This window comes from Dermacentor silvarum, chromosome 1 (genome assembly GCF_013339745.2).
Source record: "Dermacentor silvarum isolate Dsil-2018 chromosome 1, BIME_Dsil_1.4, whole genome shotgun sequence".
Lineage (NCBI taxonomy): Eukaryota > Metazoa > Arthropoda > Arachnida > Ixodida > Ixodidae > Dermacentor > Dermacentor silvarum.
Window position 1 is genome coordinate 49175378 of NC_051154.1, and position 17498 is coordinate 49192875.

The following is a 17498-nucleotide window of genomic DNA, read 5'->3' on the forward strand; positions in this document are numbered from 1 at the left end:
GAAGAAAAGTGCACTCGGCGTGTTATCGAGTAGCTTCTCGGGAGCGGACGTTGCGAACTTTAAAGTGTGTGGTGCCTGCAAAGACTCGTTACTCGAAGGTAAAGTGCCTCAACTCTCCAAGACTAACGGATACGTATATCCTCCGATCCCCGCACATCTGCCTCCGCTAAACATAGTAGAGGAACGTCTGGTAGCACCTAGGATTCCGTTCATGTCAATCCGACGTCTCTCTCACGGAGGAGGACAGTTTGGGATAAAGGGCCAAGTCGTCAACGTCCCCATTGACGTACAAAAAAAATATCAAGTGCGCCGCAGTCACCGTGAGGGTGGCGTAAAAAGCTTCGCTTTCCAACCACCTTCACAGGGTGGATTGGCGGGCAATTTTTTTCCTCGAGCGATGATATTGACATTGTGCTCAAGAGTTGCGTTCGGCCCATGCTCGAATGCCGTATTTCGCGTGTACTCGCCGCATGCCCTAACGACGCGAAGCCGCGGCGTATTCGCCAACAGGACCGTCTGGCGTCCATTAGGCGGGTACCTGAGTGCGCGTTCTTCTGTAATAGCCGCTGCGCGTTATAAACGAGGCACAAATAAGCTCGAGCCATCCTTAGGAGGGCTTCTGCGTTTGATCGTCTCCTTCCGCAGCCAGCCGCGAGTCCGCTGCGAGCCAGCCGACGCCTTCGCCGTCCGTCACTACACGGCCGCGTATACTGGCGACCATGTTCGCACCCGCGGCGTATACGCGACAAAGAAAAAAGCTCCCGAATCCTCAGCGAGCGCAGAGTACACACGGTGCACATTTCTCACTAATCAGCTTTATCGGCCGCACCGATTAGGTATACTCGCCTTCTCTCACACGCGGAATGGCAGAAGCGCCGAAAATACGCTTCCTCGTCGCCGTTTCCCTCAAGAGCACATCCTTACTTTACTTTCAAGAGCACTTTACTTTCTCCCAGCGCGGTTCGCGCGACATTTTTATCTTCCTTTTCGATTGCTTTCTTTGAGGTAGCGGGCAGAAAACGTTTACCGCCCAGAAAGCTCTTCTTCCCTGCGTCGTCATCAGCAACACCTGTTCCTGCGGGCGAGCACCGAAATGCAGCCTGCAAGTTCACGACTGACCGCGCGGCGAAAGGACGCGTCTGGCTGCCCGTGAGCGCGGGGGCCATAAGCGAAAAGGCCGCCTGGGAAACACGCCCGCAGCCTGAAACATTGGCGGGCCTGGCGCGCCAGACGCTGCCTCCGATATTTCTGTGCACGCCGTGCGCCGTCTCGACGCGCCGTTGTATCACGGCAGGCAGAAGTTTCCTCCTTGAGTGCACCCGTCGGTCTTGGCCGCGAAGAGCGCGTACTATACTGTTCTCGCGCCTCTTATTGCCACTTATTACCACTGTCCCGCATTTGATGAGGTTTGTTACATTTGAAAAGAAACGTTAAAATCTAGCGACTGTAGGAAGCGGATTTTTTATTTAGGCCACCGACTGCGTTATAAGAGTTGTTGAAAACTGTAAACGTTTAAAGAACAAAACTATGAAGTTTCCAAGTTTACAACTCAATTTTTTTTATATATTATAATACGTCTAAAAAATTACATATTATACACAGCTCTAAAATATACCACTAATATGGGAGTATGACTTTTGCAAAACATTTGGAAACATGATGAGAAATTCACGCACACTATAAATTAATAATGCAAAAAAGGTAAGGCGTGCAGACACGGACACAAGAGAAGTGGACAACACGAATGCCGACTATCAACTGAAGGAAGCACTGGGGCGAAAAAAGAAAGACACAAAACTCATCTGCGCATGCTCTGGAAGTGTAGCACCACGTGTCAATCGGGTACACGTGCCGGTCTACGTGAGAGATAACTGTTAAGGCATTTGATCTCTTCCTTATGTAAGGTAATGGAACGCTGACTCACGCACGCACTTCAACCATTATTGATATACCAAGCCTCGACATTTAGACGCGTATCTTCATTCTTATGTCTGTACAATATCGCGCATTCATCTAACTCAGACGTGCAGTTACGATCTTGGCAGTCTTGGCAATGTAAGGAACAGGGAGGATAGGAAGGGCAAGCTTTGCATTGAAGACTTCCGCTAATATATGTAAATCCAGATATTAGATTATTCATTAATTATATTGACACATTAATTATATTGACACGAAAATGTCCGCCCACTCCGTCAGAGCCCGTACCGAGTTTCGGCGCGCGAACGCGAGGCCATAAGGCAACAAGTCGACGAAATGCTACGCGACGACATCATCCAGCCGTCCAAGAGTCCGTGGGCGTCCCCCGTGGTGTTAGTGAAGAAGAAGGATGGAACCCTACGTTTCTGCGTCGATTATCGTCGCCTCAACAAGATCACGAAGAAGGACGTATACCCCCTCCCACGGATTGACGACGCCTTGGATCGACTCTACAACGCAAAGTATTTTTCGTCGATGGACCTCAAAACCGGCTACTGGCAAATCGAAGTCGACGAGAGGGACCGGGAGAAGACTGCCTTTATAACACCAGACGGACTGTTCGAGTTCAAGGTCATGCCGTTTGGTCTTTGCTCGGCACCTGCGACTTTCCAACGCGTCATGGATACAGTACTAACAGGCTTGAAGTGGCAGACTTGCCTCGTGTATTTGGACGACGTCGTTGTGTTTGCCTCAAGCTTCGAAGAACACCTGCGGCGCCTTGAAACAGTTCTTCAAGCTATCAAGACCTCCCGACTCACGTTGAAGCCAGAAAAGTGCCGCTTCGCATACGAGGAGCTCTTGTTTTTGGGCCATGTCATCAACAAGTCTGGAGTGTGCCCTGACCCACAGAAAACGGCGGCCATCACTGACTTTCCTCCGCCCGCCGACAAGAAGGCAGTGCGTAGATTTCTTGGCCTGTGCGCCTATTACAGGCGCTTCGTCAAGGATTTTTCACGGATCGCCGAGCCACTGACGTACCTCACGAAGGCCGACGTCGAGTTCAAGTGGGAGACGCCGCAAATCGAAGCATTTGAAGAACTGAAGCGACGCCTACAATCGCCGCCCATCCTTGCGCATTTCGACGAAAACGCCGATACCGAAGTCCACACCGACGCAAGCAGCGTAGGACTCGGCGCCGTGCTTGTGCAGAGGACTGACGGGCTAGAAAGGGTTGTAAGTTACGCTAGCCGGTCGCTATCGAAGGCGGAATCAAATTATTCCACAACAGAAAAGGAGTGCCTCGCCATCATCTGGGCTACATCAAAGTTTCGCCCCTACCTCTACGGCAGGCCCTTCAAAGTTGTGAGCGACCACCACGCCTTGTGTTGGCTAGCTAACTTGAAGGATCCTTCAGGTCGCCTCGCACGATGGAGTCTGAGACTTCAAGCATTCGACATCACCGTCGTTTACAAGTCCGGGCGAAAGCACTCTGACGCCGACTGCTTGTCTCGCGCCCCCGTTGAACCGCCGCCACAGGATGACCAGGATGACGACACTTTCTTGGGACCCATCAGTACCGACGAATTCGCCGAACAACAGCGAGCCGACCCGGAACTAAGGAACCTTGTAGATTACCTGGAAGGCAAGACCGTCACTGTGCCGAAGGTGTTCAGGCGAGGATTGGCGTCGTTTTTCTTGCAAAACGACATTCTCCTAAAGAAGAACTTCTCGCCTCTCCGAGCCAACTACCTCCTCGTGGTACCCTCAGCATTGCGTCCAGAGGTTCTGCAAGCTCTCCATGACGACCCAACGGCTGGACACCTCGGTTTTTCCCGCACGCTCGCGAGGATACAAGAAAAATACTACTGGCCTCGCCTCTCTGCCGACGTCGCTCATTACGTAAGGACATGCCGAGACTGTCAGCGACGCAAAACACCGCCGACAAGGCCAGCCGGACTTCTACAGCCGATCGAGCCACCTCGCCGACCGTTCCAGCAGATTGGGATGGACTTACTGGGGCCTTTTCCGACGTCGACGTCCGGGAATAAATGGATCGTCGTAGCTACGGACTACCTCACCCGCTACGCCGAAACAAAAGCCTTGCCCAAAGGCAGTGCTGCCGAGGTAGCCCGATTCTTCGTTGAGAACATCCTCCTGCGTCACGGTGCCCCAGAAGTCCTCATCACCGACAGAGGTACTGCCTTTACGGCAGAACTAACTCAAGCCATCCTGCGATACAGCCACACAAGCCATCGCCGGACCACCGCCTACCACCCGCAGACGAATGGCCTCACCGAGCGCCTAAATAAGACCATCGCCGACATGCTGGCAATGTACGTCGACGTCGAACACAAGACGTGGGATGCCATCCTTCCGTACGTGACCTTCGCATACAACACGGCCGTGCAAGAAACGACGCACATGGCGCCGTTCAACCTGGTCTACGGAAGGAACCCGGCAACGACGCTTGACGCCATGCTACCGGACGTCACCGACGAAGAAAATCTCGACGTTGCCACCTATTTGCAGCGTGCCGAAGAAGGTCGACAGCTCGCCCGACTGCGCATCAAGAACCAGCAGAGGACCGACAGCCGACACTACAACCTTCGACGACGCTACGTCGAGTACCAGCCCGGTGACCGTGTTTGGGTCTGGACTCCGATACGCCGACGAGGACTTAGCGAGAAGCTCTTACGTCGCTATTTCGGACCATATAAGATCACCCGACGTATTGGCGCACTGGACTATGAGGTCGTGCCAGACGGCATTTCGCAATCACAGCGGCGCCGGGCACGACCTGAAGTCATCCACGTGGTGCGTCTTAAGCCTTTCTACGCCCGCTGACAAACTTAGGTACTTTGTTACTTTGTTATTGTTTTTTGTTATTTTGTTTATTACGCATGGTTTTGTTTTCGCTTTCGTGTTTGTTTGTAGCATCGGGACGATGCTTTTTAAGGGGAGGGTATTGACACGTACACATGTTTATCTTTCACCGGTGGCCGCTTTCAACATTGGCTGACAAATGTTAAACGTTATCGCTCGGCGCAGGACGCGCCTGCATTAGAAGCTTCTCGGACGTTATCAATGCTTCTATCCGTCGTCTGTGGTCACCGACGCCCATGTAATCTGATTGTATGAGCGACGCGAATTGTCTAGAACTTTCTGGAAGACACGCGGGCATCAGAGATTAATCTGGAACCTTCGATGACTCAAGTATAAAAGCCTACGCGTTTCGCCGCTGATCAGATTTCGACGATCGCCGACTGTGTTCGCCGCTATCGTTGTGCTTCAAGTGTAACTTGCTTTTGTGGGCACAGGTTCGCCCAATAAAGAATCAGTTTCGTCATTCCCAGTTTTACGACTGTTTGCTTCATCGTCACTACTACGTGACAATATAGATAGATTATTAATTATGGGGTTTTACGTGCCAAAACCAGACCTGATTATGAGGCCCGCCGTAGTGGGGGACTCCGGAAATTTGGACCACCTGGGGTTCTTTAACGTGCACCTAAATCTAAGTACACGGGTGTTTTCGCATTTCGCCCCCATCGAAATGCGGCCGCCATGGCCGGGATTCGATCCCGCGACCTCGTGCTCAGCAGCCCAACACCATAGCCACTGAGCAACCACGGCGGGTTCCAGATATTAGATTTGTCCGCTTTAGGCACTCGAACGAATGCAGAACTGTGATGGCTGTTTTTGCTGCAGAGTTACGAATTTATAAGCTTCGTGCTTCCTTCTTTTTCCTCTTTTTTTTTTCTCTTTCTTTTTTTTTTTTTTTTTACTTCCCGATATGGGCAATTTTTGAAAAAAATCTTCAAGCCCTAAATAAAAATTCCGCTTGTTACATTCACTACAATTTAACTTTCTCTCTCAAGTTCAACAAATTTCATTCAAATAGGTCCAGGGTGTATCCCAGAAAAGCATATCTGCGTTTTACATGTATTTGAGTAAGAGGCAACGGAGTTGGCCCCGAGTTAACGCTTCCTTTTAAAAAAAAGGCAAGGCAACTATCTATCATTTTATACCTCAGGAATTTAACAGCAAAGAGAAATACTTTAGGAAACAAGAAAAAAAAAAGTTCGCTCAGCCGTTCCTGGTGTACGCGAACGCACAAAGTTCCCCATTCTTTTGTGCCGCCATACTTCTCGACTGAAAAGTGGTCACAGTCAACTTTCAGAAGCGATGCCACTGGTAATGCGAAATCTGGCTTCTTTTTCACTTTATGGGCAGTCGTTGTGACAGTTTGGACGCTTGCTACTTTGTGTTCCCTCCGCTCAGAGTAGCCGAAGCCTCATTCAAAATGCTTTCTCTTTATTTTTCAATTCCGCGCGCGGTGTAACTCAATTCAGTAGCCCGTGCAGGCAAATGCACTTTAGAGTGCGCTTCCCAGCGACTTTGGCCAGCTGCTGTCCTTCGTCCAGCTTTCCGACCCCCAAGCCTCCCCGCGGTTTCGAGTCGTGTTCGAAGTCCCTTGACAAGCAAATCGGCTTGGCGCGTTGTTGTTGGCGCAACCATCGCGTCGGCTTTTCGCAAGGCGTCCAGACGTGTCCAGGTTATCCAGGGTCTCCTCCCTCTATCTAGGCTTTTCTTTTCTTGCTTTCGTTTTCTCGCCTGCGGCGCGTAACGCCGTGTCCGACGAGTGGACCACCTAGTCAAGCACGGGGACACTCGAGGCGCACGCAGGACCGCTGGAATCGAATCCCCTCAAAGGAAGCAATCGGAGGAGGAGCCCCCACCCCGAAGATTAAGAATGCCCCCAGGAGGAGGAACTGTTTTCCCAGAGCCCGGCAAACGAAGTCATCTAAGCCAAGCCCCCCACATCCACCTTCATTAAACGCCTCCAGCATCCGCGACACGCCGCTGCGCATCGCCGTTTTTCTTCCCGTCCGGCCCGCCACCTTTTATTCTACCGTTATTTTTCCTTCGCCCGCTTTCCCGGCGGCCGTGATCTTCTCGCCCCATCTCTGGCCCGGGGAGAAAGCACCCAAAGCGGCGGCGGCAGCGGTGCGAAGTTTGGCTGTCTAATTTGCATGGTGCAATTAGTCTCTTTGCGCACGAAAACACTTAATCTCCGCAGGCGCTGTGCCCGGGGGCCTGTTGACTCACAGGGACCTGTGGAAAGGGAGGGGGAGGAGGGTGGGGGTCCTCCCCCGCCGCGTGCCTGCTCATGTGCGCGCGCAGTAATTGGCGCGCACGGTAATCTCCACCTTGATTGCGATGATCTGATCTTGGCGCGCGCCAGGACTTGCTTCAGCCGTTCACTAAAAAATGTCACAGTTTCGCCCTAAGGGCGAAGCAATGAATGCGATAGCAACACAGCAATGTCATACGAAGTAAGGTGAGCCGCTTTGGTAGCAATATGAATTGTAGTAAACATGAGCTGATTAAGTAAGCAGGTGTGCTGCGGCGTAAGTAGACCGACATGAAGAGAGACTCGATGACCACGAGAAGGCGCGTGTGAAACGGTGGTGTTGATGAGAAGCGCTTCCCGTGGGCAGCGCGTGCGAAGGGACACACCTGTAGCGCTGCACTGCCGATCCGGGCAGCATTGCGTGTGTAGCGTGCGTTGGAAAATGTGGCCCGACTATTACGAACTGAATGAACAAGCGTGGTGTGAGCGCGCACAAACACGAAGAGATCACACTGAATGACAGCAGACAACGACTGTCAAAACGCTGGCAGCAAGCATACGCCGCAACGGGCGAAGGTACGTGCGGTCTATCGCTTCAACGGAAACTGAGCGGCGAATGCACTTAAAGGTCAGAGCCGTGTGGAGATAAGAGACGGTGCGAGCGAGCGACGAGCGCGGTTGTTGGCAGAGAAGTGCGCCCCCCCCCCCCCCCCCCCTTGCTCCCTCCGGCGCTGGCTTCCTGCTTCCTTGCTTGCGCGTGGGAGATTGAGTGCGTTCGCTCTCCGTGATAGCGCGCGTCTCCGCACGCTTCCTCTCGGCCATACGGCGCGCGGCGAAGATTTTATCTATAGGGAACCTCACGGCGACGGCGACGACGACGGCGACGACGACGCCGACGGCAGAAATCCGGTTCAAGTGTCCATATAATTGCTATCGCAATAAAATGGGGAAGAAGTGGAAGAAGAAAAGCGGGGTCTCATCGTGGCTAGCGGAGACGTGTCCTGCCACTGATAACTGGTCGCTCCTTTTCTGGCCTTTTCACCACGTCGCGCGCGGCGAAACCACGAGTGGCGCAAGCACGCGTGTTCAGTTGATGCGTTCGATCGGAGCGGAGCCCCGGTCAAGTGCTCAGGCTGCGGCTGGCAACGTACGCGCATAAGGATACCTTAAATGCGTCTATGCGTAAATGCGAAATCTTAAATACGGTCACAGAAGTATAATTCGCAGTGCGACTCGCAGAATGCAGGGAGAGCACACGACGCCTATTTCTATCGAGTCTTCTTTTGCATGTGTGCCCTGTGACTTCCACAACGCATTCGCACTGACTCGCCGATGTATATCAAGCATGTTCTTCTTAAATGCGTGCTGGTTTTAGAAACGTTGGAATTGGTCAGAGAGAAAGAGGGGCGGGGCGGCGGAGAGCGAGATGGACGACGTCGTTGAGGGGGTGGGGACCAGGCGTGGCGAGGAGCGTCGGCTTGAGCGTCCGGCATGCGATGATCGAAGTGCGGCGAGTAGGACCGCGAAGCGCGTGTACGTGTGGGACTGTCCATGCGCGAATAGTACGGAAAAGTGTTTCGTTGTGGCAAACTCCAATGGATACGACAGTGGCGAGCAACGTGACCAATCCGGCTGCAGGACAAACAGATCGGTCATTCGCCGGCAGTTCTCCAAGCAGAAGGGTTCCGAAATCCCGGTGGACCGCACGGGGGACGGCGTGGACGGAGCGTAGCCCTTGGTTTATCGTCGGCAATGGTCACAGAGCGAACAGCTTGAAGGCCAAGATATCCAAACTCTTACCTGACGATGGCCTGGATCGATAAAATCGCTGGCGCAGACATTTCGGTAGACTGCAGAGGAAAGGGGCGTCGGTGGAGACATTGAAGGATATACAGCCTCCAGCTGACGACAGACAATGTGTGTGACGTTGTCGCAAGTTTGCGGTTGCGTCGGAAGGTCTTGACGCGTGGACGTTGCGGCGGTATTAGGAAGTCGGGCAAACTGACGGGTGATTCGACGACTCTCGGCTTGTTCAAACCGGCGGTCACATTTCCTGATTATGGCGTCAATGGTGGACACGTTGCCGTAGACGAGCAAGTTAAACACGTCATCAGCGATACCCTTCGGCACATGGGCCACTTTGTAGGACTCGGCCGTTTTATCGTCGACCGTAACACACAGAGCCCATACATCCTGGATGTCCCTGACGTACGGTTCTGTCGACTTCTGGACGCGGGTTGCAAGGTCCTTTTCCGCAGTGAGCTGATGACCAAAGAGGTAGCCGAAGAGGTCGCGGAGCTTTTCTTTGAAGATATCCCAGCTGTGGACAAGTCTTTATTGTGACTTTTAAGGTTTTCACAACGAAGAAATTACCTCGGTCATTCTACAGTAACAAGAGTCTTATACTCACCTTTACGAACACGGCCGCTACTCGCCTTTCTGACACTGTATATGCTGGGAGACTGCATGTTGGGTTAAGTGCGTGGTCCGGCTTGTTGGATTACTTGTGCAGTAAAGTCGTTCTGCACACGATTTACAGAACCTTCGGCTTCACGGCGTAAATGTGGATGTGCCACCCGCCCAATTATCTGTGCCCAAATAAGGAAAAACTTGCTCGACCCCTGATTCGTCCCAGCTTCCCCAGTCAGCTTATTTATTTTAGACATTCGTCGCACCGGGACAGGGCTGATGGTAATCGCAGCTGCAGTGATGGATCAAGCGACGGTTAGAATTCTCCGCAGTCTTCTAGATAGCCAGCGTGATGTCTCAAGCAGCAATTCGGCGAAGTTCCTTAGAGGCGATTGTTCTTAATGTTGGGATGAGCAACCATGCACTGTCAATACTTTTGGGCGGATCTGGCAGCTTCATCAGCGAGATGATTGCGGAAAATGCTACAGTGGTCAGGCAACCACGGGAATATAATGTCATGTTGGCTACCCCGTGCAGGGTAGCCAACCGGACGTTCGTCTCTCTATCTAGACGTTTGATCAGCCATAATATTGCATTATGTGTCGCTCGGCGAAGTCTGTCGAGACTCAATTTCCTGAAGTCGCATGTATTTATTCGGCGCTCAAGCGTAATGTCGAGTGGAATGTTTACGTATATTCGCCCTTGCTCTTTGTAATTTGTGAATGAACAAGTTATCCCGGTAAAGACATCCAGCGTTGTGAAGCTGAGGCCGAATTCAAAAAACTTTTTGTTCGTAAGAGCTGCTTGCTCTTGGCCGGCCGCCTTGCTAATATTATCTCCAACATCAGGTCTGGCTGGCACCTGCAGTCAAACAATTATAGCGCATGATTTTTTATATTTTTTATTATTCTTTTGGCCTGGATTGTAGCTTGTAAGCGTTTAGTTCGCGAATGCTAGATGAAACTTACTGAACGCCTTTTTCCTTCTTTTCTTCCATTCTGCAGAAATATGCTAACGCAACTTTAGTCATTTCCATTTGTGCTTCTCGATGACTGGTTATGGTTTGACTTCGTGTTTTATTGCGATAGCAATTATATGGACACTCCAAAGCGGATTTCTGCCGTCGGCGTCGCCGTCGCCGTGAGGTTCCGTATGACGTCAACGGCGATGAAATCGTCGCCGCGCTCCGGACGCTGTATGTGCGAGTGAAAGGGCGCGAGGGACGCGTGCTTTCACGGGGAGCGAACGCGCGTCGGAGAGCAAACGCGCGTTCTGCGCCGTGCTCCCTGAAGGGCTGCAGAATTGAGCGTCTCTTTCCTCCTTTACAATCACCATATATAGAGAAAAAACGCGACTTCTTCCGTCGCGCGAAAGGCCATGGGGGGACGGGAGGGAGGGAGGGGAGGCGACGTGTAGCTGCGGCACCAAATGCGTATTTATATAAAAAAATGTCACAGTTCCGCCCTAAGGGCGAAGCAATGAATGCGATAGCAACACAGCAATGTCATACGAAGTAAGGTGAGCGGCTTTGGTAGCAATATGAATTGTAGTAAACATGAGCTGATTAAGTAAGCAGGTGTGCTGCGGCGTAAGTAGACCGACATGGAGAGAGACTCGATGACCACGAGAAGGCGCGTGTGAAACGGTGGTGTTGATGAGAAGCGCTTCCCGTGGGCAGCGCGTGCGAAGGGACACACCTCTAGTGCTGCACTGCCGATCCGGGCAGCATTGCATGTGTAGCGTGCGTTGGAAAATGTGGCCCGACTATTACTAACTGAATGAACAAGCGTGGTGTGAGCGCGCACAAACAAACATGAATAGATCACACTGAATGACTGCAGACAACGACAGTCAAAACGCTGGCAGCGAGCCCATACGCCGCAGCGGGCGAAGGTACGTGTGGTCTATCGCTTCAACGGAAACTGAGCGGCGAATGCACGGCGCATAAAGGTCAGAGCCGTGTGGAGATAAGAGACGGTGCGGACTAGCGACGAGCGCGGTTGTTGGCAGAGTAGAAGTGTGCCCTCCCCCCCCCCCCCCCCCCCCCGCGCTCCCTCCGGCGCTGGCTTCCCGCTTCCTTGCTTGCGCGTGGAAGATTGAGTGCGTTCGCTCTCCGTGATAGCGCGCGTCCCCGCACGCTTCCGCTCGGGCATACGGTGCGCGGTGAAGATTTTATCTATAGGGAACCTCACGGTGACGGCGACGGCAGAAATCCGGTTGAAGTGTCCATATAATTGCTATCGCAATAAAACGTTGTGAGGCGAGAAGGTAGGTGATATTTCCGACGCTGCTCGACGAGTGTCCCATTCTAATCTCGACTAAAACATCCGAGCCGCCCCCAGAGGCACCGCCAACAGTCACCAACGCCGCGCGCGTTCGGTGCGATAGCGGGCAAAACGCCGACGGCGTCGACAACAGTTCTGCGCGTTGCTGGTGCGGTTGCATGTCCAAGTTCATACAGCTGATAAAACTACTATCCTTACTCCGTATACCTCTCCACTAATTTGCTCTCGCAATTAATGCTTCGCCTTTTATATTATTATTATTATTATTATTATTATTATTATTATTATTATTATTATTATTATTATTATTATTATTATTATTAATGAGGATTAGCTGATGGCGGTCGTCGGAAACGCCGGCTGTCCTGTATGCACAGACGTGTGAAAATACTGACACGAGAATTTAAGTTAGAGCGACACTCAACAGGCCTCGAGCCGACAGTTCTTAAGTCTTCACAAACAGCAAGTGTTATGCGGCACTTATTAAATGCATGTTCCTGAAAGGAAGGCGTGCAGACAAGGACGTACACTAGAAGGAACGAAAAGCACAGCACAAACTCGGTCCTTGTGTTGTCCTTTTCTTTCCCTCCTGTGCCCGCATGTGCACGCCTGCCTTTCAGTAATATCGACCTCTACTATCTTGCTCGATCTACTTTTAGTCGTTCTAAACTTCTTGATTGGCATCTCTTTGTCACAGAACAGCGCTACGCTACCAAAGGTATCGTCATTCATGTCGTTAAATTTGTCTAAAGCGTCTTGTACACTGTACATCTGCGACGCATATACTATGTGTCTGCGTTCAACTTGGTCGCATCGCTGCGTGCGCCAGTCCCCCGTTTAACGCGCCGGCGAGGGCACTGTATACACTACCTGAAATAAGGAGTAAGCAAATTTGTTTCTGAAAAAAATTAACGAGCCAGGTTTTAGGTTGACTTAACACTCGCGCTCGCGGAACAAATCGCTTCGGGTCACAGTTTTTGCCGGCGGGATTTTTTTCGCTGCAGCGGTGGCTCCGTGGCAGTGTATATACATACCGAGGCAAGACGCTGAACAGCAGGCGGAGCCCTCTTTGCCGTCCCTTTGTAGACCGTGGCAGAAAATAGGCGCAGTTTTGGCGAAGAGCGCCCGAGTTGTCTCGTCGCATGGTGATTTTGGGGGAAATTTCCGACGGAGCCATTGGCCTGGCCGCGTGGCGAAATCGAAAGGGCGGCCTACATCAGCGGCCGGAACTTGGTTGATAGCCCTCGCTCGGCCGGCCTCGTGTATGCTATGTGAGGGGCTTAGGGCAACCTCGTATATGAGACCAGCAGTGCCGCAGAGCTCACTTCTCTTGTGCCCTTTTGCTGGCGCTGGGATACAGTGCGTAGAATGCCCATTTCGCGTATACCACTAAGATGGGGGGGCGTGGGGGGGGGGGGGGGGGGGGGAGTCTTCGAATTCTGATTCGGGCGCGCCCCTCTTCTGTCTCAGCTAGCTGGCGCCTGAATACGCTTAGTGAGCATTGTGGCAACCACTCCCTCGGTTCGCTTTGTTCTCATTTTCATCGGCCTTGGGACATCGGCGCATGTGTCTCTCTTGCATGTCTGGGTGCCGCTTCGCTTTCTTATGGCGCTGCTCGGACTTCCCGGTCTCCAGAATTGTGTGGTCAGTTGAGTTTTTCTACGGCACAGTTTGCCCTCACCGCGCTTTGTGTTTCTGTCGCGAGGCTGTAGTGCGCAATTAAAGACAACAATAAAGAATTGTGGCAGTGACCAGGCAGTGTGGCAGTGACCTTTTGAAATTTGGTTCATTGTTCTCTGCAGGGGCACAGCTAGGACGGATGCAATGTAATGAGCGCACTCCCTCATGCACCCTGAAAACTTCATGCGCCCGCTGGGAGCACGGCAGCTGCGTACATATGAAAACGCTTACCAAATGCAAACCACTGTTAAAAGCTGTGAACGGCGCACAAGTAAAAATATGGCAAATTCAAATATTTTCTATTAAGCATACCCGTCGTGAAATAAGAAAAAAACAAGTTGGGTCAAGTACATAATATCGCGTACACGTTGTGCTTCTTCCAAATAAGCACGCATTTATGAGATAGCTAGGGACAAAATGAAAGAAGTTCGGCAGCATGTTAGACTCCTGTAACGCGTGAAGGCGAAAACCTGTTGCACACTTGGTAATGCGCCGTCTCGCACCGTCGCTTTGCTGCTTTCGCAGTTCGGCTTCTTCAGCTCGTTTTCGACGCTTACCTGCGGCTTCGCGCGCTCCTATATAGCGCAGTCAGACTCGCGCCAACGATGTTTCTCTTCGACTTTAAGTTGCATCCTCTCAGCAGGGCACTGATAGGTATGCTGTTCTGTGTGTTGTATGGGTGAATTCAATGAATGTATGCACTGTTCGTTTCACTTTGCTGAGTGCTTGTAGCCTCTGCATTACGAGACGGATGAGCCATTGTATTTTTGCTTGCTTAGAAGGCTATGAGCCATTGCTGATGAGTGAGGACATTTTTGTAACACTAGACCGGACGACGCATTTTCTTTTTCGTTTTTTCTTTTTTTTTCTTTCTTTTTTTTTTTTCACGACCATCGGGGGTATGAGCCACTTAAGGCTTTCGCCTTTAAAAAAAAACGAAAAAAAAAAACGGAACAAATGACTACGTGTATTGCATCTTGCAAGCGTACTTGTGTTTATGTAATCACACACGATACCCGCCGTGATGGCTTGGCGGCTCGTTGCGCTGCTAAAGACGAGGTCGCGGGAGCGAATCCCAGCCGCGGCGGCCGCACTTAAATGGCCCCCGTGTGCCGTGCATTGGGTGCACGTCAAAGATCCCCAGGTGGCGGTCAAAGTTTTCGGAATCCTCCACTGCGATGTGCCTCATAATCATATTGTGGGTTTGGCACGTAAAACCCTAGTATTTTTTTTTTATTTGTCACACTCGATGCACATTTACTTCACGCATTTTACTGCGTTATGCATCGAGTACACTGTTAAACTTCCTTCACGCAGTTTAGTTGAAAGCAGCAATGCTGAAATAGAAAAGAGTACATTAGCGTCGGAAAATATGGCTCGCTGATACTCTGGGGTAAGTGGCGTGGCAAACAGCGTTGACCGACATAAGCAGTGGCAGGCGTCGCAAGCGAACGTTTTATACGGCATCGTCCTTGGCTCTAACTGGAGTAATAAGATCAGCCATGTGAGTGTAAGCGTACAAATCTGCAGATCAGATTGTACCGCATCATAGAATGCATTTCTTTCATTAAATACTATTATTCTTTCCACGCGTAGCAAATTGAAATTGTGAGATTTAATGTCCCAAAGCGACACGCGGGCTTTGAAGGACGGCGCAGCGAAAGGGCTCCGTCCGGACTGATTTCGACCACCTGGGGTTCTTTAAGGTGCACCCAGGGCACCGTACATCTTTTCATTCCACCCCAATCGGAATTCGACCGCTGTGGCTGGGGATCGAACACGCGACATCGTGCTCAGCGGCAGAATTACCGCCGCTGAACCACAGCAGCTGAGTATAGTTGCGTAGTCTGTTTTGGTTTTCTTTCCCACAATGTGGGGATACAATGAAAGCTGTCTTAAATGTGAATAATATTGAATTTGAGCGAGAGTATATAGCTTACCTTCAAGGCGCTTGAAAGGTAAAGTCGCATTCTTTGTATCGTTTTGTTTCGGCCTTGTATATGTGCCTCTTCTCAGAACATGACACCTGAGCACTTTGCGACTGGTATTTGATCATCAGGACTGTTTATGAGTACAAGCCCACTTCTGCCGGATTGTATGTTCTTATTTCTATTTTTGTTGACCTTTACGCGGTAATTTTGGCGCGCCAAGTTTCGAAAGTTCTTTTAATACCAATGTAATTAGTAAGCGATTATTTAGTGTAACTTATGCGGTCGATAAAACCATGAAGCTTACTTCGTGTAGTAGTCTAATACATTGCTATAGCTATCAATGCTTCGCCATTCAGGCGAAACTGCGACCCTTTTTTTTTTTTTTTAATTGTCGCATGGTACGGCAATTTATACATCAAGTGACGAAACAAACACGAAAAACCATAGAATACAGCTATTCTATACAAATTAGCATATGTTCTAGGAAATAAAGAACAGCTTTGTACATTAGCAGGCAGACCCGCCGGGGTGGCTCAGTCAGCTAAGGCGTTGTGCTGCTGAGCACGAGATCGCGGGATCGAATCCCGGCCGCGGCGGCTGCATTTCGATGGAGGCGAAATGCAAAAACGCCCGTGTGCTTGCGTTGTAGTGCACGTTAAAGAACCCCAGGTGGTCAAAATTAATCCGGAGCCCTCCACTACGGCGTGCCTCATAATCAGAACTGGTTTTGGCACGTAAAACCGCAGAAAGAAGAACACTAGCAGGCAAGAAGAAAGGAGAGCCGACACACCTATCTACATATAGATGTAGTAGGTCACTAAATGCGCAATAAACAGTCTTAGTCATTCTGAATTTCAGGCTCCAGCGCAGGGACCCAGGACGCGGCCCGAGCTCAAGGCATTCTGGAATGAGGACGCCTCTCCAAAGCTGCATTTACATATTAAAGATGTTTATTCTCTCTAACAATCTTGTCTGCAAAGTATATCAAACCGCTCCACGGCGCGAGAACGGCTCATATTTCAAATGAAAGCCCGTGCGCCCTTCCTCTCGAGGATGCCGTCCCCTCTTCTTCCCGGACAGTATTACTTCCCGAAGTTCCCGTGAATAAAAATATTGTTGACAGTCGTAACCCGCCGCGGTTGCTTAGTGTATTTGGCGTTTCTCTGCTAAGCACGAGGTCGCGGGATCAAATCCCGGCCGCGGTGGCCGCATTTCGATGGGGGCGAAATGCAAAAACGCCCGTGTACCGTACATTAATTGGATGCAGGCTAAAGAAACCCAGGTGCTCAAAATTAAATCGGAGTGCCCCACTACGGCGTGCCTCATAATCATATCGGGATTTTGGCACGTAAAACCCCAGAATTCAAATTGTTGACAGTTGTAGCACGTCTCGTGCAACGGCAGCATTGCCTTGAGTCCTATGCCCCAAGGACCGAAATACACCGGCTAAAAGCTAACACCAATAATCTCCCAGTCCTCCTTCTCCCCTCGATTCTGGTTACATAAAATCGCCAAAGACGACTTCTCTCTCTCTCTCTCTCTCTCTCTCTCTCTCTCTCTCTCTCTCTCTCTATCTCTCTCTGCCTGAGCCCCGTCTGGCGCATCCATGCGATGCGCCTTCCTAGCTCATTAATTGGCAAGCATACGTGAAACGTATTTCCAGTGTATACCTTCGGCTCGGAGTCACCCGGCCGGCGTCGGGGTGTTCATTTCGCGCTGCGCGGTAATCACGCTTTCACCGCGGCCAAATGAAAGGCGGTTCCCGACTTTTTCGGTAATTACGCCGAACACAATTGGCCCCGCATTACATCACGCTCGTCACGAAGCGTGAACGAGCGCGCTGACGCCGAAATTACGTCAGCAATTCGTTTCATGTCGGTGCCACTTTATTGCCCGTTTACCTTGGTGCGATGCCTACGAATATAGGATAATAGAGAGAGCCGACACGGAACTCGACTCTGGTGCATTCAGAACCAGGTGCGCGCGTGCGGAGTTGCGCGGCACTATTTACTGAGTGCGTTTTTTTTTTTTTTTTTTTTGTGTGTGTGTGTGTGTGTGTGTGTGTGTGTGTGTGTGTGTGTGTGTGTGTGTGTGTGTGTGTGTGTGTGTGTGTGTGTGTGTGTGTGTGTGTGTGTGTGTGTG

General features: G+C 51.0%; 1 protein-coding gene across 4 annotated transcripts in view; it reads left to right on the plus strand.

The window, feature by feature from the left end:
• Positions 1 to 17498, plus strand: part of LOC119462438 (dual specificity calcium/calmodulin-dependent 3',5'-cyclic nucleotide phosphodiesterase 1A) — a 561781-nt gene that overhangs the window by 485557 nt on the left and 58726 nt on the right. The window lies entirely within an intron of this gene.